This window comes from Phyllopteryx taeniolatus, chromosome 12 (genome assembly GCF_024500385.1).
Source record: "Phyllopteryx taeniolatus isolate TA_2022b chromosome 12, UOR_Ptae_1.2, whole genome shotgun sequence".
NCBI lineage: Eukaryota > Metazoa > Chordata > Actinopteri > Syngnathiformes > Syngnathidae > Phyllopteryx > Phyllopteryx taeniolatus.
The window spans coordinates 21,756,982-21,783,926 of record NC_084513.1 but is presented as its reverse complement, the minus strand read 5'-3'; the positions used below and the strand labels follow the sequence as shown (position 1 = coordinate 21,783,926).

Sequence of the window (26,945 nt, the reverse complement as noted above, 5' to 3'; positions counted from 1 at the left end):
GATTTGAATGAAAGACTTCCATTGTGTGTAGTGACCCTGAACCATTGAGTTATTTAAAAAATAAAAACTGTGATGCAAATGAAACATATTCGACAACCTACAGCAGACTTCGGCATCACGTGAATGACTTCAATCAAGCACGAGAAATGGACAGTTTTAGGACATAATTAGGACTTGCTCATCTGATTGGTCGCATTTGGTGTCAAAATATACGCAGACTAAGCTGATTGGTTAATGCAACACATCTATGATTGGTTAATGCAAAACATCTATTTCCGGTTTGGATCGCTTAAACGGGTGAGGCGAGTGACGTTACTTTCGACTTCATTTGTTCCAGCCAAGGTAAGCACGCTGCTTCACGCTCTCTAGCAATTAATGTTGTTTTTGCTGTGTATTGACTTATTTCAGCGTGTTTTTGACATGTTTGACTCTGGCACGCACTCGGAGCGTGATAGCGTCTTGTGAGTGATTTGACATGCGTTAATTTGTGCTTATACAGTTGAGTGAACATGCGCGGTCGCCATTTTGTTGAGCAAAGTTTGAACTTTACTCGACGGCCAAATGAGTAATGGACGACATGGCGTCGCTGGCTTGGCGTTTTACACTTTGCGTGTGTGGCGCGAAGTAGTTTGAGTGTTTATGTGGTGTTTTAGCGGTGTTGTAATGCACAATTACCGTCGTCCTCGTGGCGGGAGTGTCGCTTGAATATGACGTCGCCGCTGCTGCGACGTGGTCGCCATTTTGTTGAGCGAAGTTTGAACTTTACTCGACGGCCAAATGAGTAATGGACGACATGGCGTCGCTGGCTTGGCGTTTTACACTTTGCGTGTGTGGCGCGAAGTAGTTTGAGTGTTTACGTGGTGTTTTAGCGGTGTTGTAATGCACAATTACCGTCGTCCTCGTGGCGGGAGTGTCGCTTGAATATGACGTCGCCGCTGCTGCGACGTGGTCGCCATTTTGTTGAGCAAAGTTTGAACTTTACTCGACGGCCAAATGAGTAATGGACGACATGGCGTCGCTGGCTTGGCGTTTTACACTTTGCGTGTGTGGCGCGAAGTAGTTTGAGTGTTCACGTGGTGTTTTAGCGGTGTTGTAATGCACAATTACCGTCGTCCTCGTGGCGGGAGTGTCGCTTGAATATGACGTCGCCGCTGCTGCGACGTGGTCGCCATTTTGTTGAGCAAAGTTTGAACTTTACTCGACGGCCAAATGAATAATGGACATGGCGTCGCTGGCTTGGCGTTTTACACTTTGCGTGTGGCGCGAAGCAGTTTGAGTGTTGTTGTTTTAGCGGCGTTGTAATGCACAATTGCCGTCGTTCTCGTGGCGGGAGTGTCGCTTGTATATGATGTCAACGCGGTTGCCATTTTGAGCAATGTTTGAACTGTCGTATGTTTACTGTCTTAAATTCGTAATTTTTAATTTCCAATTAACTGTATAGAGTCTCTATGTAATTTTATTTGTGCCTCAACATTTTCCCTCTCAGGTCTTGGCACACCAAATTCAATGCACAAATCGGCGATGTTTAATGTACTAACTCCCAAACCAAACTGAGTCAGTGAAAAGGTTATTCCTTTTTATACCTGCTGTTTACTTGGCCTGTTTTAAAATTATAAAGAATGTCCATTTGCACTTTCCAAACTTGTAAGTGTTCAGCTCATTCAAACCAACCTGTGAACAACTCTGCTTCCTGAAATTTCAAAATAAAAGCCCGAAATTACAAATTTAGCTAACTTTTTTATTTTCAGTGGATTTGCACTGTTCCTACTTATGTGAGCTCATTAAAACCAAGCTGTGACCAACTCTCCTTCCTCAAATTTGACAATTTCAAAATAAAAGCCTGAAATTTGTATTTTTGCCATAACTTAATTTTCAGTGGATTTGCACTGTTCGTACTTGTACGTGTTGAGCTCACTCAAACCAAGCTGTGAACTCCCCTTCCCGAAATTTGATGGAATTTGTAAAAAAAAGCCTGAAATTCCAAATTTTGCTGTAACGTATGTCAATGGATTTGTACCGTTCCTATTTCTGTTCAGCTCATTCAAATTAAACTGTGAACAACTCCCCTTCCCCAAATTTCAAAATAGAAGCCCGAAATTTAGCTGTAACTTGCTTAGTTGTCAATGGATTTACAGTTTCTACTTCGTGTTGGTTTGGGGAACTGAACTCTTCCCCACCAGGAATTGGGGGCATTGCCCCCTCTTCCTGAGGGAAAGGATGGTGCACGGTCCATCACCCATGGTTCTGCTTACCATAACCCTGGTTATAATTCCTGGGGTATGTGGGCTGGCGGCCCCGCCCATAGCGGACCTCTGTCAAACCCCCACCTTCCATGGTATTTGTTTCTTTTATTTGAGTTCGCCTTGGCTATTTAAGTCATCTTTATTTTTGTTGTTTCTTATTAGTTTCGGTATCAATTTATGTATTAGAATGAAAGAAACCAAACAAGTCAATAAAACAAAAAAATCTGCAATTCAAAACAAAATACCTATAACCAGCCTATTATGCGTGTGCCCTGACAACGTTTCGGCCTGTAAGGGCCTTCAGGTCGTGGCACACTTACTTTTAATAAAACAACAGCGAAGCAGCTATACTCTGGTGATGTTCTCCCTCCGAAATCCAAAACAAACTGAGGCTTCGAGGCTTGTCCGCCTTTTATATGCTCCTCTTTTTAAAACATTTTAAGTTGTTAAAAGTAACATAACTTCAAATTAACCCTGTTGTCTTTTACTACTATATCCATTAAATAACCTCTATTTGAACTGTATTTCATGACATCCACTGGATCTGTCCACTAATGCACTGTGCTGAGGAGGTAAGGATTGCGAAACACCCTGGCGTGTGAGTTGTGCCACACGTGATTGTGTGTGCATCCAGGGGTTGGTGCGTCCCTGTAGTAAAAGCAGCATGAAGCTTAAGATCATGCCCAAGGTGAAGAGGGAGAAGGAAAAGCTCCACAAGCAGAAGTCAAACCGCTCGCTCTCAGGTTGGAACAGCTGATAAAACACACCCAAAGTCATCTAGCAGACAAATTGGAATGTGGACTGTTTTGAGCAGGTTACTTTGCTTCCCTCTAGTGGCCTGGTGAGGTAAAATTTGCAGCTGCATGGCCAGCTACTTGAAGCCGCTTTCACACAGCATTCCTTTTCCCCCCTTTCCATATTGTCCACCAATGTATTCTCCTTTCCTTTTCGAGAGCCTCACCCACCGAAATAGCCTTTGTCCTGAGAACATGCGTGCTTGCACACTGCCGATGTAGGTTGCGACATTAACATAATTGGATGTCAGCGTGCCAGCTCCGATTGTTTTCAACACAAAGTAGCATGCGTAGTGATTTAAGAAAAAAAAAAAAAAAAAAAAAAAAATAATTACCTCTCTGACATTTTCAATCCAAAAAGTATTATGGGGTTAACAATGATTCCGCAATGCTGGGTGTTTGCACGAGTGTGTGCGTGTTGCCAGTTTTTCCGTCATGTAACAAATAAGCTTTGGAAATTAAAATGACTTGGTGTGATAAATGTGCGTCTCCTGCTGCTTCCGACGTGTCTGACTTAAAAGTAAGTTTTATTACCTGCATGCAAGTTTGTTCGGTTTGTATGAAAATGCTTGTCGCAGATTCTCCCTACATTGTGACCAACAAAGCTGACACTATGAAGTTGTCATTTCTCTTAATTGTTGATAAATGAAATGTTTAGAGTGAGGAGCTATAAAGGTGTTCTGTCATAAACTGACTCTGCCTCTTTTCCCAACACAACTCCGCTTTCAGCTGGACTATTGCATGACAGGTGTGCGTGTCAAATGCCTCAGTGTGTTCTGTATGTTTGTGAATCCATCCAGTAAGGAATAAACCGTATTGGAAAACTAAGTGATTGTTGCAGTGCATTGTACTAGTACTAGGAGGAAAGGTTGTCGAATGTTTCATTTTCATCACAGTTTTTATTTTTGAAATAACTGAATGGCTCAGGGTCACTACACACAATGGAAGTCTTTCATTCGAATGTGATATTTTCAAAGATATTTAGAAAACAAATATTCCCCAAAAAGTTTGGATTCTGCAGCTTTTGCCATAAATGTAGTACAATTTTTACAGTTTAATTAATTTGCATTGATTCTCATGAGGCTACAATTGGGATTTAAGTGCATTACTTTTCTATTTAGAAGTGGAGGTATTTTTCACTTTATTTGCACAATGCAGACTTCGGCATCACGTGAATGACTTTAATCAAGCACGAGAAATGGACAGTTCTAGGAAATAATTAGGACTTGGTCATCTGATTGGTCGCATTTGGCGCCAAAATGTACGCAAACTAAGCTGATTGGTTAATGCAAAACATCTATGATTGGTTAATGCAAAACATCTATTTCCGGTTTGGATCGCTTAACCGGCTGAGGCGAGTGACGTTAATGTCTCCTTCATCTGTTCCAGCCAAGGTAAGAACGCTGCTTCATGCTCTCTAGCAATGAACGTTGTTTTTGCTGTGTCTTGACTTATTTGAGCGTGTTTTTGACATGCTTGACTCGGGCACGCACTCAGAGTGTGATAGCCTCTTGTGAGTGATTTGACATGCGTTAATTTGTGCTTATACAGCTGAGAGAACATGCAGGGTCGCCATTTTGTAGCGCAAGGTTTGAACTTTACTCGACGGCCAGATGCATAATATGCTTCGTGGCTTCGCTGGCTTGGCGTTTTACACATTGCGTGAGTGGTGTGAAGGCGTTTCGAATGTTTTAGCGGTGTTGTAACATACAATTGCCGTCGTCCTCGTGGCGAGGATGTCGCTTGAATATGACGTCGCCGCTTCTGTGGCGTGGTCGCCATTTTGTTCAGCAAAGTTTGAACTTGACTAGATGGCCAAATGAATAACGGACATCGTGGCGTCGCTGGCTTGGCGTTTTACACTTGGCGTGTGTGGCGCGAAGGAGTTTTCGAGTGTTTCCGTGGTGTTTTAGCAGTGTTTTAATGCACAATTTCCGTCGTCCTCATGGCTTGAGTGTCGCTTGAATATGACGTCGCCGCTGCTGCGACGTGGTTGCAATTTTGTTGAGCGAAGTTTGAGCTTTACTCGACGCCCAAATGAATAATTGACTTCGAGGCGTCGATGGCTTGGCGTTTTACCATTTTCGTGTGTGGCGCAAAGCAGTTTTCGAGTGTTTACATTGTGTTTTAGCGGTGTTTTAATGCACAATTGCCGTCCTCGTGGCGGGAGTGTCGCTTGAATATGACTCTGCTGCGACGTGGTCGCCATTTTGTTGAGCAAAGTTTGAACTTTACTCGACGTCTAAATGGATAATTGACTTAGTGGCGTCGATGGCTTGGCGTTTTACTATTTGAGTGTGGCGCAAAGTAGTTTTCGAGTGTTCACATGGTGTTTAGCGGTGTTTTAATGCACAATTGCCGTCCTCGTGGGGGGACTGTCGCTTGTATATGAGGTCAATGCTGCTGCTTCGCGATTGCCATTTTGAGCAAAGTTCGAACTGTCGTATGTTTACTGTCTCAAATTCTTTTATTTTTTTATTTTTAAATTACCTATCAATTGTATAGTCTCCTTTATGTAATTTATTTTAGATGTGCTATATTAATGGGTATGAATTTATATTTCTAATAAAAATCCCCCAATCAGCCAAACTCTGTGCCTCGACAAAATTTTCCCTTTCTCAGGTGTTGGCACACCAAATTCAATGCACAAATAGGCGATGTTTACTGTACAAACTGAAGGAACCTGTGTTTAAAATCACCTATTACTTCTGAGGTTCCATGCGTGTTCGTTTTCGTGGAAGAACTACAATTATAACGCGTTAGAAGTCAACCAATTTATTCCTGACAGAGGAATCTATACATTTTGCAGAGCTCTGGGTTCAGCTGTCACCTGTCCTCTTCAACAGGTGTTTTGGTTTCAAAGCTGATATTTTTCTCCAAAAGCTTTTTGTCTTGCATCAGGAGTTGAAGGTTTTTAAAGTGCTTTTCAACATTTACTCCACTGCATGGACTGGAGAAAAGAACTGCAGCGCTTAAAACCATGTCATCTAAACCTTGTAATGTTGTTGCAGTTGTAAGAAGTCCAAACACGTGCATTGCAAGGTGGTAATGTTGTTTGGCACTGCAACAGCAAAATATAAAATCTTAGTTACCATACAGATATTTATAAGATTTATTGATAAAATTAGCAACCAGTTAACAAATATGGATGACATTGTTCAAATTACTAATGAAAATAGTAATATTTTCTGCAAATGTCCTTGGCATTCTTCATCAAATGCCTCAAGCAACAGTGTAGGATAGGTACTTCAAAATCTGTGGATGTCCCCTTTCCACAAACTATAGAGTAGTAATGTTCAATGGTGCTATTCAAATTGGTCTTTATAAATGAAAGACACAGTGCTTGCATTAGCACAATAGAAGCATGACTGGTGCCTGCATCGCTCTCTGTCCATACATCCTTGAAACGTGTCAAGAAAATACTTGACCGAGGCAGTGGTGTGTTCACAAGTCAAGTAGGGAAGGGTGAGGAGTTTTTCAATGAATTCTTCACAACAAGCTCATACACATAGAATGGTGGGGAGCATTTTTTCCTTCTTTACGATGCTGCCAGTGGCGTCCAAATAGAGGATGTCTTCTCTGGTCCTGTCACGATAAATGTCAATACAGTACACCTTTGGGGAATAAAAATACTTTTTGGAGCACATCTGGCTTAAGTCTTTCTTTCCACCATGAAATGCAAACTTAAGAGCTCATTGTTGTGCAGACGACTTTTTTTGCTTCTTTTCCCACGAAATGGTTTTCAATACAGGAGGTGTGAGTGCCTCATCTCTGCAGCCTGATTCCATGACTGCTTCGTCCAATTTCAGAAGGTTTCTTTAGAGAGATCTGGGCAATTCTTTTTGTAATTTTTGCCCCAGTGAATCCCTTTCTCTTCCTCTCACAGGTCTTGACTTTAGTTCAATGCGATTGTGGATGCTCAGACCACCCTTGAAATGTACAGTGTCTTAAAAAAATCCTTTTTGCTATCTATTGTGACGGTGACTTCAACAGGACAGTTCTCAAATTGACAGTAACACAGACACCAAAATTCCGGGCCTTGTCTTATTGAGCCAAGTGTCTTAGTTCTGTCTTTTGAAAGCTATTGAACAGTATGGATGGATGGATCTAATTCCTTTGGAAATAATGCCAGTCAAGGCCCTTGAATCCTCTGGGTTTTCTCAATTTCTGTAATGAGGCCCAGTCCTTTTGGTCAACTAAAAAATAGGTTGGACCGGAAGGCACTTTTATCCTTATGAGTGCATCGTCTTCTGTCGACAAGTCAGGATCACGGTCATTGATACTGGTTCCCTATAGAATAAATAATTTATTAAACGGAACTAAAACCGCGTCTCAGAGTTGTGGCCGGGCGGATGCATAGTGTGGAGCTTGGGGGATGGACAGTGCATTTTATTCCTCTCGGGGGCTAGGGTTAGGGTTTAGGGTTAGGGTTAGGGTTAGGGTTAGTTAGGGTTAGGGTTAGTGGTTAGGGTTAGGGTTAGGGTTAGTTAGGGTTAGGGTTAGGGGAGTGAAACCGAGCCTCCCCCTCGGGGGAAGAGCGCCCCCGAGAGGAAGAAAATGCACTGTCCATCCCCCAAGCTCCACACTATGCATCCGCCCGGCCACAACTCTGAGACGCGGTTTTAGTTCCGTTTAATAAAATTATTTTTGTTCCCACTGTGTCCTTATTTGACTTTTCTGTTTGTTTACTTTGTCCAATGAAAGTGTGAGTATTTTTTCACCCTACTTTGTATTTGTTTTGACTTATTTTGGTTGAATCACCTTTAATTTAGTTTTTTTGCATTATGTAAATTTTGGGTCCATCCTCCATCCATTCCAATTGGCTCCGTCCGTCCTCCATTTTGTCCAATGAGATTGTGAGTATTTGTTTACCCTACATTGTATTTGTTTTCCTATTTTGGTTGAGTCACCTTTAATTTAGTTTTTTTACCTGATGTTAATTTAGGGTCCATCCTCCATCCATTCCAATTGGCTCCAGCCTTCCTCCATTTTAGTTGAATTGATTTTTTTATATATAGCCTTCCTCCATTTTGGTTGAATTGTTTTTTTTGTATTATTTTAATGATGTCCTAATTTTAGGTTCAAGAGTCACCCCATTTGAAACAGCACACACACACACAAAAAAGGCACCCCCACACCAAAAACAACAAATGGCATATCCGCCCAAAAACAACCATATTATAATGATGTGGCACCCCCATTACATCCTTCCTCTAGCTCTCCCTAACTCCAAGTAAGCCTGTTGCGCAATATTTCGACCGATTTTGGTCTTCATCAGGCGCAGCTCACTTCATCGGGCGGCTCATTTAGAGCATCCAACCCGGAACCAGTAAGTATGCATTTTGTCTACTAACCCTATCTTTTACCAAAATTTGTGTTGTTTGTGCTTATTTTACAAAAAAATAGTGTTGTTTGTTTTATTTGACTCCATTTGGTGTTTTTCAATTGTTTTTTCAGTTAAGTTGAATTTTCCCCGCAGTCTGTTTGTATTATTTGACCCAATTTGGTGTTTTTCCATTGTTTTAGTTAACTTTAGTTCAATTTTAGTTAATTAATTTATTTATTTATTTATTTATTTTGAGACCTTAATGTCGGCCCATCCCAGGGGTTAACGGTTTCTCCCATATTGGGGTTATAGCCCGTTCGGGTTAGGGTTGAGGGGCCTCGGAATTAAGGCCACCTCCCCCGAATTTACTGGCACAACTAGTGTCGCGCATCTCCAAAAATTAGGTTTAGGGCTGGACTCCCACTGAGGTTAAGATTAGGATCCGGAATGGGTGAGGTTAGGTTTAGGGTTAGGGTTAGGGTTAGGGTTAGGGTTAGGAAATTGAGGCTGAACCCTTCCACCCCGATGGTCAAAAGCCACCGGCCGACCGCCGGAGCGAAAGGGAGGTGCACTGGCCTTCCACCCCTGGAATCTCCCTCCACCTTGATTCCCAACTCCCGTCTGATATCCATTCTGGCCTCGGCGACCATACCGGGCCACTGTCCATCCCTCATCCATCATTTTGTTGTAGATTTACGTAATTTTTATTTTTATGAACTCTTTTTTTGTTTTTTTATATTTTTTATTTTTGTAATTTTTTTGTTGTTATAGTATATATTTTTGTAATGTTTTTGTATATTTTGTTGTATTTTTTCAGTTTTTATTGTTTTTGTATCCGTTTCTTAGTTTTCTGTCCTTGTCATAAAGTTACTGATTTTCCTGTCGCCTTTGCTATATAATTAATCAATGTTCTATTGTCTAGTCTATAAATTGTATGTTCTACAATGAACTATCAGGTATAGTATTGATAATGTATTGTAAAGATGCCAAAAAAATATTTTTTTCAAAAAAAATTTTTTTAATAAAGAAATAAAAAATAATAAAGAAACTATCAAACAAAAGTTGTTTTCATTCAATTGTACTTGTATTTATCCAATTATATGTTTGTGTGTGCCAACAACAACGTTTCGGCTTATGTCAAGCCTTCTTCAGGTTTTAGCACACAATTTCTATGATCCTACTGTTGTAGCAAGAGCTGTTACTCGTTCAAAAACAAACATGAAATGACCGGATTTGGCTGGTTCCCTATTTATAGCCTCTGTCTCAGTGACTCCTCCTTCGTCTTTACCAGCGTATTTATTCCAATGCCCTTCATTCACCAGTCTTATTCTTATGTGCAATTAGTGTAAATAGTGTATATATATATATATATGTTTTTAATTAATTAATTAATTAATTTAATCCTGTATATAGTATGTTAGTGATTATTATTTAGTTTTTTAACTCTTTAATTCTAGAATTCCTTAAATAAACAAATGAATAACTGATCGATTATAGAATTGAAATTAGGGTTAATTAGGGTTAATTAGGGTTAATTGAAAATTAGGTTGAGTCAATTTTAGTGTTATCATCAATTAGGGTGGGATCAAATGGTTAAGGTTAGGGTAAGGTTAGAATTAGGATTAATCCAATTAGGGTTGAGTGTGATTAGGATTAATTAAAAATTAGGGTTAACAAATGGTTAAGGTTAGGGTTAAATCAAAGTTAGGGTTAGTAAATCTAGGGTTGGGATTAATTTAACATTGGGTAAACTAGGGTTACTTACAATTAGGGTTAACCAATCAAGGGTTAACTAAAATTAGGGTTGGATGAAATGGTTAAGATTAGGGTTAGATTAGAAGTTGGATCAATTAAATTATGATTATATTAATTTAACATTGGGTAAACTAGGGTTACTTACAATTAGGGTTAACCAATTAAGGGTTGACTGAAATTAGGGTTGGATGAAATGGTTAAGATTAGGGTTAGATTAGAAATTGGAGTCATTGAATTATGGTTAAGTGGAATTAGGGTAAAATTAAAATTAGGGTGGACAAATGGTTAAGGTTAGGGTAAGGTTAAAATTAGGATTAATCCAATTAGGGTTGAGTGTGATTAGGATTAATTAAAAATTAGGGTTAACAAATGGTTAAGGTTAGGGTTAAATCAAAGTTAGGGTTAGTAAATCTAGGGTTGGGATTAGGTTAACATTGGGTAAACTAGGGTTACTTACAGTTTGGTGAAATGGTTAAGGTTAGGGTTAAATTAGAATTTGGATTAGTTGAATTAGGGTTACATGGAATCAGGGTATAATTAAAATTTAAATTAGGGTGAAGATTAGAGCTAAATTAGAATTAGGATTATTTAGGGTTAACTGAATTTAGGTTGGGATCAAATGGTTAGGTTAAATAAGCAGTAATATGCATGTGTATCTAAATAAATTTTCTAATCCTAAAAAATGTTTTTGTAATTTTCTTCTGTCAATTGTCCCTCATAATTTCAACCCATCTTTTTATTTAACCCATATGGTTGTTTTGTCGCTAATTTATGTATCCATTGTCTTTCTCTACATTTTCTTTCTAAATCTGTCCAATTAAAGTTTTTTTGTAATCCAGCCATTCGTAATGACTCTAATCCATGTATTAGGAAATGCTGTACCAGGGGTGTGTCCATTTCTTTTTTATTTTTAATATTATACCTATGCTGTGTAATTCGTGCTGATAACGAATTCTTTGTTTCCCCTACATATTTAATCCCACATTTATTACAAATTATTAAATAAATACAATTTGTGGACCTCGCAGTAAATGTTTGTTCAATTTTTATGATAGTTTTCTCCACTGTGTTTTTGATAAATTTTAGTTTCAACAATTGTTTATCTAGTAATAATTGTTTTTGTGTTAATAGTGATGGTAATTTGGCTCTGACTAACAAATCTTTCAAATTCTTATTCCTCCTATATGCCGAGATTATGTTAAATTTTGGGATTCCTGTAGTCGTTTCCGAAATTTCCTGCAAATTTCGTTTTATTTTATTGTGTAGTACCTTGCCTACTGTACAGAAATTTGTAATGAGAGGAATAACATTTTCTTTCGTTTGTTTTTTGTTGAGAAATGTTTTCAGATGATTTCTTAAATATGATCTCGAATACCCTCTTTTTCGTAGGGTATCAAATAAGATCTTCACCGCTTCCCTAAAATCCTCCTCCCTCGTGCAGATTCGGTGAAAGCGCAGAATCTGGGATTTTACAATTCCTTTAAAAGTATGATTTGGATGGAAGCTAAATTTATGCAATAATGCGTGAGTATCTGTTGCCTTGAAATACACTTTAATATCCAATCGATGATTTTCCTGAAAATTGGGTCCCTTAAATATTGTAGTATCTAAAAAGTCAATAGAATTTTGCTTAATTTCTGCTTTGAGTTTAATTGATGGATCCTGTGAATTTAGTGTTTCCTTGAAATTTTCAAATTCTTGTTTAGTCCCTATCCATAATCCCCAAATGTCGTCCAAATACCGTAGATAACTAGCCGGTTTCTTTTCACATTTGGCCAGTGCTTTTTCTTCCCAGTTGGCCATAAAAATATTGGCATATGCTGGAGCAAATTTTTTACCCATTGCTGTTCCCTTAATTTGCAAATAATATTTTTCATTGAATACAAAGTCATTTCTAGTTAAATTAATTTCTAATAATTGTAATAATTCATCATCTGGTCTGTTTGGATCTGGGTATTTCTGGAAAATTTGTTTTACACATTCAATTCCTGCCGGAATAGGAATATTTGTATATAAACTGTTAACATCCATCGAAAAAAACCAAAAGTCCGAGGTTATTGTAACGTCTTTTACCATCTCTATAAAATGGTATGTGTCTCTCACATAGGATGGATGTTTGATCGAAAGTGGATTTAGATAATGATCCAAATATTCTGCGGTGAAATATGTATCACTCCCACAGTCTGATACTATGGGTCTCCCTGGGGGAATTTCAAATGGAATTGTCCATTTCTCCGGACTTTTATGAATTTTTGGGAGAATATAAAATCTCCTCTCTCTTGGTTCTGAGGTTCCAAGTAGGTACTGTTTTTGTTTTCCATTGATAAATTTTTTCTTTTTTAGATTGTTTATAATTTCCTTTATTTTTGGTAGTGTTTCTCTATAAATGGGTTTTTCCAATTTTTTGTAATATTCTGTGTCATTCAATTGTCTTTCTACTTCCATTATATATTGTTCTCTACTTAGAATCACTACTGACGAGCCTTTATCAGCCGGTTTAATGACTATATGTTTTGTATGCATTAATTCTCGTAAGGCTTTTACTTCTTCTACAGACATATTGTATTTTTCAGTAGTCGGTAAGTAGTGTTTTTTTATTGTCTGCCAATCTTTTTGTATTAATTGTCCCACTTCTGGTGGTAATTTATCCATAGGTGGTTTCCAATCAGAAGAGCCTGTAAATGGTGGTCTCTCCTTACCCATCGAATCCTTAAAGTAAGTTCTTAGCATTAAATTTCGGTGATAATTTTGTACGTCAAATTGTAATTGTATTTTTTGATCCTTACTGACGCTTACTGATGGAATAAATGATAGACCCTTACTTAAAATCTTATATTGTAAGGCAGTTAGTTTGAAATTTTTGGATAAGACCACTATATCTTGGGCTCCCAAAGATTGTAATGTTCTATCCCTCTCCCTGTTAGGACTTAGAGGCTGACCAAGTTTAAAGTCTTCCCCCAGTGGTCAAGCATAGCGGTCGCCGTTTCTTTTGTCCAGTGGATTCCATCCTCCTCCACCTGGAATTGGTCCTCAGGTAAGAGAGGAAGGTAACCCACATTCTTCTGAATATGGTCATTCAATGTTCGCAGATTGTCCTGTTCCTCTGTCGGAAGATTTAGCGAGTAATTAATCAGAGGAACCCAAATTTCTGCGTACGGGAACCTCTTTTTCGTTGTTCTAATCACCGCTTGTACATTTTTAACTGTCGTTTCTTTTGATTTATTCAGTCTGCTGTTTATGCCGAATGACAATATCACTTTTTCTATCACCAGATCTTCTGGTGGTACCGTTTTCTCCATCAGGTAATGTCCATGCCGGAAATGACTTCCCGGGTAACTTTCAATTTGTACGTTTCCGTATGGATGATCCGGTATTCGACTCAAATTAGAGTCCCCCATAATTAGCCACTTCTTCGATACTGACAAATTCCATTCCACTAACTTCCTCTGCGTGTTGGGATGTCTATTAACCCTATATAGTTGGGATTGTGGTGGTATGATGCGAGTGGAGGACTCCGGGAGAACCTCCTCCTCTTCTACCTCTTCATCTGCCCGCCATTGGTTCAATACCTGGGTATGAGAATTCTCTACTCTGTCTTCAACAACCCTCCTCCTAGATCTCCTCTCTGCCCTCTGATTTTTCTTTGGTGTCTCCACAGGTATTGTTTCGTCAACAGGTTCCATTTGAGGTCTCACAATGAGATCCTCTTCCACGCCACCTTGGAGCCAGGATTCTACCCTAGCCTTTCGTGAGGTCCTCGGCGTCTCTATAAATTTTTCCATTGGAGATCGATGCACTAAAGCTCCATCTGTGATCTCTGGTAGCCTCAGTGTCATGATATCGTCATCGTCTGATGTTCCCATGAGTGTCATTTCAGGTCTCTCCAATATGCTAACCTCCTGAGGAGATTCAGTTCCGATCGGTGTCGTGTTTTGAATCGGCCCAGTGGGGACCATGGGCGTCGGCTGTGATTCTGGCACATTCTGGATCACTGGTGCAATATTCTGGATCACCGGTGCAATATTTTGTATAGCCTGCTCTACGGGTGGGCTCCGGGGATGAATTTTTTCTTTAATCAACTTCTCCGTTTGATCAATCACCTGTTGTTTCACATGTGGTAATTTATTCTTGGCCCATCTGATTGCCACCGTGTAGGCCTTTTTCCAGTCCGGGGTAATAAAATCCACAATTTCATTGAGCCATTCCTCCAGGCAAGCCTGGTAGTGTTGAAATAATATCAAACATGTGGTATAGCCCCAATTTTTTGCGTTTCCCATGATGAGGTCCATTGTTTGGCCTTTGGGGAATGCCGGGTTAATCATCCCCATTAATACCTCGACCATTCTTTCGATCATCTTGGGTTGTGGTTTCCCCCCTGTTGGGTCCACATTCTGTAAGTGGTGTACCACTTTCAGAATATTATACAATTTTTGGACCAGCCTTTTAAACCTGGGGTCAGCCGGTTGTGGCCCTCTTTCAAATCCCCCATTCCTTTGGGGAGGTCTCCTTGGGTCTGGTCCCATCCAACCACGGCTCACTGCGGCCGCATATGAATAAGGACGGGAATCCGGTTTACGGAAAGACCATGGGGGAGGCACTGGCGGGTTAGGAAATTGAGGCTGAACCCTTCCACCCCGATGGTCAAAAGCCACCGGCCGACCGCCGGAGCGAAAGGGAGGTGCACTGGCCTTCCACCCCTGGAATCTCCCTCCACCTTGATTCCCAACTCCCGTCTGATATCCATTCTGGCCTCGGCGACCATACCGGGCCACTGTCCATCCCTCATCCATCATTTTGTTGTAGATTTACGTAATTTTTATTTTTATGAACTCTTTTTTTGTTTTTTTATATTTTTTATTTTTGTAATTTTTTTGTTGTTATAGTATATATTTTTGTAATGTTTTTGTATATTTTGTTGTATTTTTTCAGTTTTTATTGTTTTTGTATCCGTTTCTTAGTTTTCTGTCCTTGTCATAAAGTTACTGATTTTCCTGTCGCCTTTGCTATATAATTAATCAATGTTCTATTGTCTAGTCTATAAATTGTATGTTCTACAATGAACTATCAGGTATAGTATTGATAATGTATTGTAAAGATGCCAAAAAAATATTTTTTTCAAAAAAAATTTTTTTAATAAAGAAATAAAAAATAATAAAGAAACTATCAAACAAAAGTTGTTTTCATTCAATTGTACTTGTATTTATCCAATTATATGTTTGTGTGTGCCAACAACAACGTTTCGGCTTATGTCAAGCCTTCTTCAGGTTTTAGCACACAATTTCTATGATCCTACTGTTGTAGCAAGAGCTGTTACTCGTTCAAAAACAAACATGAAATGACCGGATTTGGCTGGTTCCCTATTTATAGCCTCTGTCTCAGTGACTCCTCCTTCGTCTTTACCAGCGTATTTATTCCAATGCCCTTCATTCACCAGTCTTATTCTTATGTGCAATTAGTGTAAATAGTGTATATATATATATATGTTTTTAATTAATTAATTAATTAATTTAATCCTGTATATAGTATGTTAGTGATTATTATTTAGTTTTTTAACTCTTTAATTCTAGAATTCCTTAAATAAACAAATGAATAACTGATCGATTATAGAATTGAAATTAGGGTTAATTAGGGTTAATTAGGGTTAATTGAAAATTAGGTTGAGTCAATTTTAGTGTTATCATCAATTAGGGTGGGATCAAATGGTTAAGGTTAGGGTAAGGTTAGAATTAGGATTAATCCAATTAGGGTTGAGTGTGATTAGGATTAATTAAAAATTAGGGTTAACAAATGGTTAAGGTTAGGGTTAAATCAAAGTTAGGGTTAGTAAATCTAGGGTTGGGATTAATTTAACATTGGGTAAACTAGGGTTACTTACAATTAGGGTTAACCAATCAAGGGTTAACTAAAATTAGGGTTGGATGAAATGGTTAAGATTAGGGTTAGATTAGAAGTTGGATCAATTAAATTATGATTATATTAATTTAACATTGGGTAAACTAGGGTTACTTACAATTAGGGTTAACCAATTAAGGGTTGACTGAAATTAGGGTTGGATGAAATGGTTAAGATTAGGGTTAGATTAGAAATTGGAGTCATTGAATTATGGTTAAGTGGAATTAGGGTAAAATTAAAATTAGGGTGGACAAATGGTTAAGGTTAGGGTAAGGTTAAAATTAGGATTAATCCAATTAGGGTTGAGTGTGATTAGGATTAATTAAAAATTAGGGTTAACAAATGGTTAAGGTTAGGGTTAAATCAAAGTTAGGGTTAGTAAATCTAGGGTTGGGATTAGGTTAACATTGGGTAAACTAGGGTTACTTACAGTTTGGTGAAATGGTTAAGGTTAGGGTTAAATTAGAATTTGGATTAGTTGAATTAGGGTTAAATGGAATCAGGGTATAATTAAAATTTAAATTAGGGTGAAGATTAGAGTTAAATTAGAATTAGGATTATTTAGGGTTAACTGAATTTAGGTTGGGATCAAATGGTTAGGTTAAATAAGCAGTAATATGCATGTGTATCTAAATAAATTTTCTAATCCTAAAAAATGTTTTTGTAATTTTCTTCTGTCAATTGTCCCTCATAATTTCAACCCATCTTTTTATTTAACCCATATGGTTGTTTTGTCGCTAATTTATGTATCCATTGTCTTTCTCTACATTTTCTTTCTAAATCTGTCCAATTAAAGTTTTTTTGTAATCCAGCCATTCGTAATGACTCTAATCCATGTATTAGGAAATGCTGTACCAGGGGTGTGTCCATTTCTTTTTTATTTTTAATATTATACCTATGCTGTGTAATTCGTGCTGATAACGAATTCTTTGTTTCCCCTACATATTTAATCCCACATTTATTACAAATTATTAAATAAATACAATTTGTGGACCTCGCAGTAAATGTTTGTTCAATTTTTATGATAGTTTTCTCCACTGTGTTTTTGATAAATTTTAGTTTCAACAATTGTTTATCTAGTAATAATTGTTTTTGTGTTAATAGTGATGGTAATTTGGCTCTGACTAACAAATCTTTCAAATTCTTATTCCTCCTATATGCCGAGATTATGTTAAATTTTGGGATTCCTGTAGTCGTTTCCGAAATTTCCTGCAAATTTCGTTTTATTTTATTGTGTAGTACCTTGCCTACTGTACAGAAATTTGTAATGAGAGGAATAACATTTTCTTTCGTTTGTTTTTTGTTGAGAAATGTTTTCAGATGATTTCTTAAATATGATCTCGAATACCCTCTTTTTCGTAGGGTATCAAATAAGATCTTCACCGCTTCCCTAAAATCCTCCTCCCTCGTGCAGATTCGGTGAAAGCGCAGAATCTGGGATTTTACAATTCCTTTAAAAGTATGATTTGGATGGAAGCTAAATTTATGCAATAATGCGTGAGTATCTGTTGCCTTGAAATACACTTTAATATCCAATCGATGATTTTCCTGAAAATTGGGTCCCTTAAATATTGTAGTATCTAAAAAGTCAATAGAATTTTGCTTAATTTCTGCTTTAAGTTTAATTGATGGATCCTGTGAATTTAGTGTTTCCTTGAAATTTTCAAATTCTTGTTTAGTCCCTATCCATAATCCCCAAATGTCGTCCAAATACCGTAGATAACTAGCCGGTTTCTTTTCACATTTGGCCAGTGCTTTTTCTTCCCAGTTGGCCATAAAAATATTGGCATATGCTGGAGCAAATTTTTTACCCATTGCTGTTCCCTTAATTTGCAAATAATATTTTTCATTGAATACAAAGTCATTTCTAGTTAAATTAATTTCTAATAATTGTAATAATTCATCATCTGGTCTGTTTGGATCTGGGTATTTCTGGAAAATTTGTTTTACACATTCAATTCCTGCCGGAATAGGAATATTTGTATATAAACTGTTAACATCCATCGAAAAAAACCAAAAGTCCGAGGTTATTGTAACGTCTTTTACCATCTCTATAAAATGGTATGTGTCTCTCACATAGGATGGATGTTTGATCGAAAGTGGATTTAGATAATGATCCAAATATTCTGCGGTGAAATATGTATCACTCCCACAGTCTGATACTATGGGTCTCCCTGGGGGAATTTCAAATGGAATTGTCCATTTCTCCGGACTTTTATGAATTTTTGGGAGAATATAAAATCTCCTCTCTCTTGGTTCTGAGGTTCCAAGTAGGTACTGTTTTTGTTTTCCATTGATAAATTTTTTCTTTTTTAGATTGTTTATAATTTCCTTTATTTTTGGTAGTGTTTCTCTATAAATGGGTTTTTCCAATTTTTTGTAATATTCTGTGTCATTCAATTGTCTTTCTACTTCCATTATATATTGTTCTCTACTTAGAATCACTACTGACGAGCCTTTATCAGCCGGTTTAATGACTATATGTTTTGTATGCATTAATTCTCGTAAGGCTTTTACTTCTTCTACAGACATATTGTATTTTTCAGTAGTCGGTAAGTAGTGTTTTTTTATTGTCTGCCAATCTTTTTGTATTAATTGTCCCACTTCTGGTGGTAATTTATCCATAGGTGGTTTCCAATCAGAAGAGCCTGTAAATGGTGGTCTCTCCTTACCCATCGAATCCTTAAAGTAAGTTCTTAGCATTAAATTTCGGTGATAATTTTGTACGTCAAATTGTAATTGTATTTTTTGATCCTTACTGACGCTTACTGATGGAATAAATGATAGACCCTTACTTAAAATCTTATATTGTAAGGCAGTTAGTTTGAAATTTTTGGATAAGACCACTATATCTTGGGCTCCCAAAGATTGTAATGTTCTATCCCTCTCCCTGTTAGGACTTAGAGGCTGACCAAGTTTAAAGTCTTCCCCCAGTGGTCAAGCATAGCGGTCGCCGTTTCTTTTGTCCAGTGGATTCCATCCTCCTCCACCTGGAATTGGTCCTCAGGTAAGAGAGGAAGGTAACCCACATTCTTCTGAATATGGTCATTCAATGTTCGCAGATTGTCCTGTTCCTCTGTCGGAAGATTTAGCGAGTAATTAATCAGAGGAACCCAAATTTCTGCGTACGGGAACCTCTTTTTCGTTGTTCTAATCACCGCTTGTACATTTTTAACTGTCGTTTCTTTTGATTTATTCAGTCTGCTGTTTATGCCGAATGACAATATCACTTTTTCTATCACCAGATCTTCTGGTGGTACCGTTTTCTCCATCAGGTAATGTCCGTGCCGGAAATGACTTCCCGGGTAACTTTCAATTTGTACGTTTCCGTATGGATGATCCGGTATTCGACTCAAATTAGAGTCCCCCATAATTAGCCACTTCTTCGATACTGACAAATTCCATTCCACTAACTTCCTCTGCGTGTTGGGATGTCTATTAACCCTATATAGTTGGGATTGTGGTGGTATGATGCGAGTGGAGGACTCCGGGAGAACCTCCTCCTCTTCTACCTCTTCATCTGCCCGCCATTGGTTCAATACCTGGGTATGAGAATTCTCTACTCTGTCTTCAACACCCCTCCTCCTAGATCTCCTCTCTGCCCTCTGATTTTTCCTTGGTGTCTCCACAGGTATTGTTTCGTCAACAGGTTCCATTTGAGGTCTCACAATGAGATCCTCTTCCACGCCACCTTGGAGCCAGGATTCTACCCTAGCCTTTCGTGAGGTCCTCGGCGTCTCTATAAATTTTTCCATTGGAGATCGATGCACTAAAGCTCCATCTGTGATCTCTGGTAGCCTCAGTGTCATGATATCGTCATCGTCTGATGTTCCCATGAGTGTCATTTCAGGTCTCTCCAATATGCTAACCTCCTGAGGAGATTCAGTTCCGATCGGTGTCGTGTTTTGAATCGGCCCAGTGGGGACCATGGGCGTCGGCTGTGATTCTGGCACATTCTGGATCACTGGTGCAATATTCTGGATCACCGGTGCAATATTTTGTATAGCCTGCTCTACGGGTGGGCTCCGGGGATGAATTTTTTCTTTAATCAAATTCTCCGTTTGATCAATCACCTGTTGTTTCACATGTGGTAATTTATTCTTGGCCCATCTGATTGCCACCGTGTAGGCCTTTTTCCAGTCCGGGGTAATAAAATCCACAATTTCATTGAGCCATTCCTCCAGGCAAGCCTGGTAGTGTTGAAATAATATCAAACATGTGGTATAGCCCCAATTTTTTGCGTTTCCCATGATGAGGTCCATTGTTTGGCCTTTGGGGAATGCCGGGTTAATCATCCCCATTAATACCTCGACCATTCTTTCGATCATCTTGGGTTGTGGTTTCCCCCCTGTTGGGTCCACATTCTGTAAGTGGTGTACCACTTTCAGAATATTATACAATTTTTGGACCAGCCTTTTAAACCTGGGGTCAGCCGGTTGTAGCCCTCTTTCAAATCCCCCATTCCTTTGGGGAGGTCTCCTTGGGTCTGGTCCCATCCAACCACGGCTCACTGCGGCCGCATATGAATAAGGACGGGAATCCGGTTTACGGAAAGACCATGGGGGAGGCACTGGCGGGTTAGGAAATTGAGGCTGAACCCTTCCACCCCGATGGTCAAATGCCACCGGCCGACCGCCGGAGCGAAAGGGAGGTGCACTGGCCTTCCACCCCTGGAATCTCCCTCCACCTTGATTCCCAACTCCCGTCTGATATCCATTCTGGCCTCGGCGACCATACCGGGCCACTGTCCATCCCTCATCCATCATTTTGTTGTAGATTTACGTAATTTTTATTTTTATGAACTCTTTTTTTGTTTTTTTATATTTTTTATTTTTGTAATTTTTTTGTTGTTATAGTATATATTTTTGTAATGTTTTTGTATATTTTGTTGTATTTTTTCAGTTTTTATTGTTTTTGTATCCGTTTCTTAGTTTTCTGTCCTTGTCATAAAGTTACTGATTTTCCTGTCGCCTTTGCTATATAATTAATCAATGTTCTATTGTCTAGTCTATAAATTGTATGTTCTACAATGAACTATCAGGTATAGTATTGATAATGTATTGTAAAGATGCCAAAAGAATATTTTTTTCAAAAAAAATTTTTTTAATAAAGAAATAAAAAATAATAAAGAAACTATCAAACAAAAGTTGTTTTCATTCAATTGTACTTGTATTTATCCAATTATATGTTTGTGTGTGCCAACAACAACGTTTCGGCTTATGTCAAGCCTTCTTCAGGTTTTAGCACACAATTTCTATGATCCTACTGTTGTAGCAAGAGCTGTTACTCGTTCAAAAACAAACATGAAATGACCGGATTTGGCTGGTTCCCTATTTATAGCCTCTGTCTCAGTGACTCCTCCTTCGTCTTTACCAGCGTATTTATTCCAATGCCCTTCATTCACCAGTCTTATTCTTATGTGCAATTAGTGTAAATAGTGTATATATATATATATATGTTTTTAATTAATTAATTAATTAATTTAATCCTGTATATAGTATGTTAGTGATTATTATTTAGTTTTTTAACTCTTTAATTCTAGAATTCCTTAAATAAACAAATGAATAACTGATCGATTATAGAATTGAAATTAGGGTTAATTAGGGTTAATTAGGGTTAATTGAAAATTAGGTTGAGTCAATTTTAGTGTTATCATCAATTAGGGTGGGATCAAATGGTTAAGGTTAGGGTAAGGTTAGAATTAGGATTAATCCAATTAGGGTTGAGTGTGATTAGGATTAATTAAAAATTAGGGTTAACAAATGGTTAAGGTTAGGGTTAAATCAAAGTTAGGGTTAGTAAATCTAGGGTTGGGATTAATTTAACATTGGGTAAACTAGGGTTACTTACAATTAGGGTTAACCAATCAAGGGTTAACTAAAATTAGGGTTGGATGAAATGGTTAAGATTAGGGTTAGATTAGAAGTTGGATCAATTAAATTATGATTATATTAATTTAACATTGGGTAAACTAGGGTTACTTACAATTAGGGTTAACCAATTAAGGGTTGACTGAAATTAGGGTTGGATGAAATGGTTAAGATTAGGGTTAGATTAGAAATTGGAGTCATTGAATTATGGTTAAGTGGAATTAGGGTAAAATTAAAATTAGGGTGGACAAATGGTTAAGGTTAGGGTAAGGTTAAAATTAGGATTAATCCAATTAGGGTTGAGTGTGATTAGGATTAATTAAAAATTAGGGTTAACAAATGGTTAAGGTTAGGGTTAAATCAAAGTTAGGGTTAGTAAATCTAGGGTTGGGATTAGGTTAACATTGGGTAAACTAGGGTTACTTACAGTTTGGTGAAATGGTTAAGGTTAGGGTTAAATTAGAATTTGGATTAGTTGAATTAGGGTTAAATGGAATCAGGGTATAATTAAAATTTAAATTAGGGTGAAGATTAGAGTTAAATTAGAATTAGGATTATTTAGGGTTAACTGAATTTAGGTTGGGATCAAATGGTTAGGTTAAATAAGCAGTAATATGCATGTGTATCTAAATAAATTTTCTAATCCTAAAAAATGTTTTTGTAATTTTCTTCTGTCAATTGTCCCTCATAATTTCAACCCATCTTTTTATTTAACCCATATGGTTGTTTTGTCGCTAATTTATGTATCCATTGTCTTTCTCTACATTTTCTTTCTAAATCTGTCCAATTAAAGTTTTTTTGTAATCCAGCCATTCGTAATGACTCTAATCCATGTATTAGGAAATGCTGTACCAGGGGTGTGTCCATTTCTTTTTTATTTTTAATATTATACCTATGCTGTGTAATTCGTGCTGATAACGAATTCTTTGTTTCCCCTACATATTTAATCCCACATTTATTACAAATTATTAAATAAATACAATTTGTGGACCTCGCAGTAAATGTTTGTTCAATTTTTATGATAGTTTTCTCCACTGTGTTTTTGATAAATTTTAGTTTCAACAATTGTTTATCTAGTAATAATTGTTTTTGTGTTAATAGTGATGGTAATTTGGCTCTGACTAACAAATCTTTCAAATTCTTATTCCTCCTATATGCCGAGATTATGTTAAATTTTGGGATTCCTGTAGTCGTTTCCGAAATTTCCTGCAAATTTCGTTTTATTTTATTGTGTAGTACCTTGCCTACTGTACAGAAATTTGTAATGAGAGGAATAACATTTTCTTTCGTTTGTTTTTTGTTGAGAAATGTTTTCAGATGATTTCTTAAATATGATCTCGAATACCCTCTTTTTCGTAGGGTATCAAATAAGATCTTCACCGCTTCCCTAAAATCCTCCTCCCTCGTGCAGATTCGGTGAAAGCGCAGAATCTGGGATTTTACAATTCCTTTAAAAGTATGATTTGGATGGAAGCTAAATTTATGCAATAATGCGTGAGTATCTGTTGCCTTGAAATACACTTTAATATCCAATCGATGATTTTCCTGAAAATTGGGTCCCTTAAATATTGTAGTATCTAAAAAGTCAATAGAATTTTGCTTAATTTCTGCTTTAAGTTTAATTGATGGATCCTGTGAATTTAGTGTTTCCTTGAAATTTTCAAATTCTTGTTTAGTCCCTATCCATAATCCCCAAATGTCGTCCAAATACCGTAGATAACTAGCCGGTTTCTTTTCACATTTGGCCAGTGCTTTTTCTTCCCAGTTGGCCATAAAAATATTGGCATATGCTGGAGCAAATTTTTTACCCATTGCTGTTCCCTTAATTTGCAAATAATATTTTTCATTGAATACAAAGTCATTTCTAGTTAAATTAATTTCTAATAATTGTAATAATTCATCATCTGGTCTGTTTGGATCTGGGTATTTCTGGAAAATTTGTTTTACACATTCAATTCCTGCCGGAATAGGAATATTTGTATATAAACTGTTAACATCCATCGAAAAAAACCAAAAGTCCGAGGTTATTGTAACGTCTTTTACCATCTCTATAAAATGGTATGTGTCTCTCACATAGGATGGATGTTTGATCGAAAGTGGATTTAGATAATGATCCAAATATTCTGCGGTGAAATATGTATCACTCCCACAGTCTGATACTATGGGTCTCCCTGGGGGAATTTCAAATGGAATTGTCCATTTCTCCGGACTTTTATGAATTTTTGGGAGAATATAAAATCTCCTCTCTCTTGGTTCTGAGGTTCCAAGTAGGTACTGTTTTTGTTTTCCATTGATAAATTTTTTCTTTTTTAGATTGTTTATAATTTCCTTTATTTTTGGTAGTGTTTCTCTATAAATGGGTTTTTCCAATTTTTTGTAATATTCTGTGTCATTCAATTGTCTTTCTACTTCCATTATATATTGTTCTCTACTTAGAATCACTACTGACGAGCCTTTATCAGCCGGTTTAATGACTATATGTTTTGTATGCATTAATTCTCGTAAGGCTTTTACTTCTTCTACAGACATATTGTATTTTTCAGTAGTCGGTAAGTAGTGTTTTTTTATTGTCTGCCAATCTTTTTGTATTAATTGTCCCACTTCTGGTGGTAATTTATCCATAGGTGGTTTCCAATCAGAAGAGCCTGTAAATGGTGGTCTCTCCTTACCCATCGAATCCTTAAAGTAAGTTCTTAGCATTAAATTTCGGTGATAATTTTGTACGTCAAATTGTAATTGTATTTTTTGATCCTTACTGACGCTTACTGATGGAATAAATGATAGACCCTTACTTAAAATCTTATATTGTAAGGCAGTTAGTTTGAAATTTTTGGATAAGACCACTATATCTTGGGCTCCCAAAGATTGTAATGTTCTATCCCTCTCCCTGTTAGGACTTAGAGGCTGACCAAGTTTAAAGTCTTCCCCCAGTGGTCAAGCATAGCGGTCGCCGTTTCTTTTGTCCAGTGGATTCCATCCTCCTCCACCTGGAATTGGTCCTCAGGTAAGAGAGGAAGGTAACCCACATTCTTCTGAATATGGTCATTCAATGTTCGCAGATTGTCCTGTTCCTCTGTCGGAAGATTTAGCGAGTAATTAATCAGAGGAACCCAAATTTCTGCGTACGGGAACCTCTTTTTCGTTGTTCTAATCACCGCTTGTACATTTTTAACTGTCGTTTCTTTTGATTTATTCAGTCTGCTGTTTATGCCGAATGACAATATCACTTTTTCTATCACCAGATCTTCTGGTGGTACCGTTTTCTCCATCAGGTAATGTCCGTGCCGGAAATGACTTCCCGGGTAACTTTCAATTTGTACGTTTCCGTATGGATGATCCGGTATTCGACTCAAATTAGAGTCCCCCATAATTAGCCACTTCTTCGATACTGACAAATTCCATTCCACTAACTTCCTCTGCGTGTTGGGATGTCTATTAACCCTATATAGTTGGGATTGTGGTGGTATGATGCGAGTGGAGGACTCCGGGAGAACCTCCTCCTCTTCTACCTCTTCATCTGCCCGCCATTGGTTCAATACCTGGGTATGAGAATTCTCTACTCTGTCTTCAACACCCCTCCTCCTAGATCTCCTCTCTGCCCTCTGATTTTTCCTTGGTGTCTCCACAGGTATTGTTTCGTCAACAGGTTCCATTTGAGGTCTCACAATGAGATCCTCTTCCACGCCACCTTGGAGCCAGGATTCTACCCTAGCCTTTCGTGAGGTCCTCGGCGTCTCTATAAATTTTTCCATTGGAGATCGATGCACTAAAGCTCCATCTGTGATCTCTGGTAGCCTCAGTGTCATGATATCGTCATCGTCTGATGTTCCCATGAGTGTCATTTCAGGTCTCTCCAATATGCTAACCTCCTGAGGAGATTCAGTTCCGATCGGTGTCGTGTTTTGAATCGGCCCAGTGGGGACCATGGGCGTCGGCTGTGATTCTGGCACATTCTGGATCACTGGTGCAATATTCTGGATCACCGGTGCAATATTTTGTATAGCCTGCTCTACGGGTGGGCTCCGGGGATGAATTTTTTCTTTAATCAAATTCTCCGTTTGATCAATCACCTGTTGTTTCACATGTGGTAATTTATTCTTGGCCCATCTGATTGCCACCGTGTAGGCCTTTTTCCAGTCCGGGGTAATAAAATCCACAATTTCATTGAGCCATTCCTCCAGGCAAGCCTGGTAGTGTTGAAATAATATCAAACATGTGGTATAGCCCCAATTTTTTGCGTTTCCCATGATGAGGTCCATTGTTTGGCCTTTGGGGAATGCCGGGTTAATCATCCCCATTAATACCTCGACCATTCTTTCGATCATCTTGGGTTGTGGTTTCCCCCCTGTTGGGTCCACATTCTGTAAGTGGTGTACCACTTTCAGAATATTATACAATTTTTGGACCAGCCTTTTAAACCTGGGGTCAGCCGGTTGTAGCCCTCTTTCAAATCCCCCATTCCTTTGGGGAGGTCTCCTTGGGTCTGGTCCCATCCAACCACGGCTCACTGCGGCCGCATATGAATAAGGACGGGAATCCGGTTTACGGAAAGACCATGGGGGAGGCACTGGCGGGTTAGGAAATTGAGGCTGAACCCTTCCACCCCGATGGTCAAATGCCACCGGCCGACCGCCGGAGCGAAAGGGAGGTGCACTGGCCTTCCACCCCTGGAATCTCCCTCCACCTTGATTCCCAACTCCCGTCTGATATCCATTCTGGCCTCGGCGACCATACCGGGCCACTGTCCATCCCTCATCCATCATTTTGTTGTAGATTTACGTAATTTTTATTTTTATGAACTCTTTTTTTGTTTTTTTATATTTTTTATTTTTGTAATTTTTTTGTTGTTATAGTATATATTTTTGTAATGTTTTTGTATATTTTGTTGTATTTTTTCAGTTTTTATTGTTTTTGTATCCGTTTCTTAGTTTTCTGTCCTTGTCATAAAGTTACTGATTTTCCTGTCGCCTTTGCTATATAATTAATCAATGTTCTATTGTCTAGTCTATAAATTGTATGTTCTACAATGAACTATCAGGTATAGTATTGATAATGTATTGTAAAG

The 26,945-nt window shown here is 37.9% G+C and overlaps 1 long non-coding RNA gene across 9 annotated transcripts; it reads left to right on the top strand.

The window, feature by feature from the left end:
- Window positions 1-287: 287 nt before the first annotated feature.
- On the top strand, window positions 288-26,945 carry LOC133486988 (uncharacterized). Of its 9 annotated transcripts, none has more exons than XR_009791183.1 (14): window positions 288-342; window positions 12,773-12,833; window positions 13,043-13,152; window positions 13,391-13,420; window positions 13,598-13,691; window positions 13,777-18,698; window positions 18,908-19,017; window positions 19,256-19,285; window positions 19,463-19,556; window positions 19,642-24,565; window positions 24,775-24,884; window positions 25,123-25,152; window positions 25,330-25,423; window positions 25,509-26,945. It is a non-coding gene; the product is annotated as an uncharacterized LOC133486988 (long non-coding RNA). The 9 variants fall into 9 exon arrangements; XR_009791191.1 differs by lacking the exon at window positions 288-342 and having other exon boundaries at window positions 8,821-12,833; window positions 13,777-13,866; window positions 13,996-18,698; XR_009791189.1 differs by lacking the exon at window positions 288-342 and having other exon boundaries at window positions 8,821-12,833; window positions 19,642-19,731; window positions 19,861-24,565.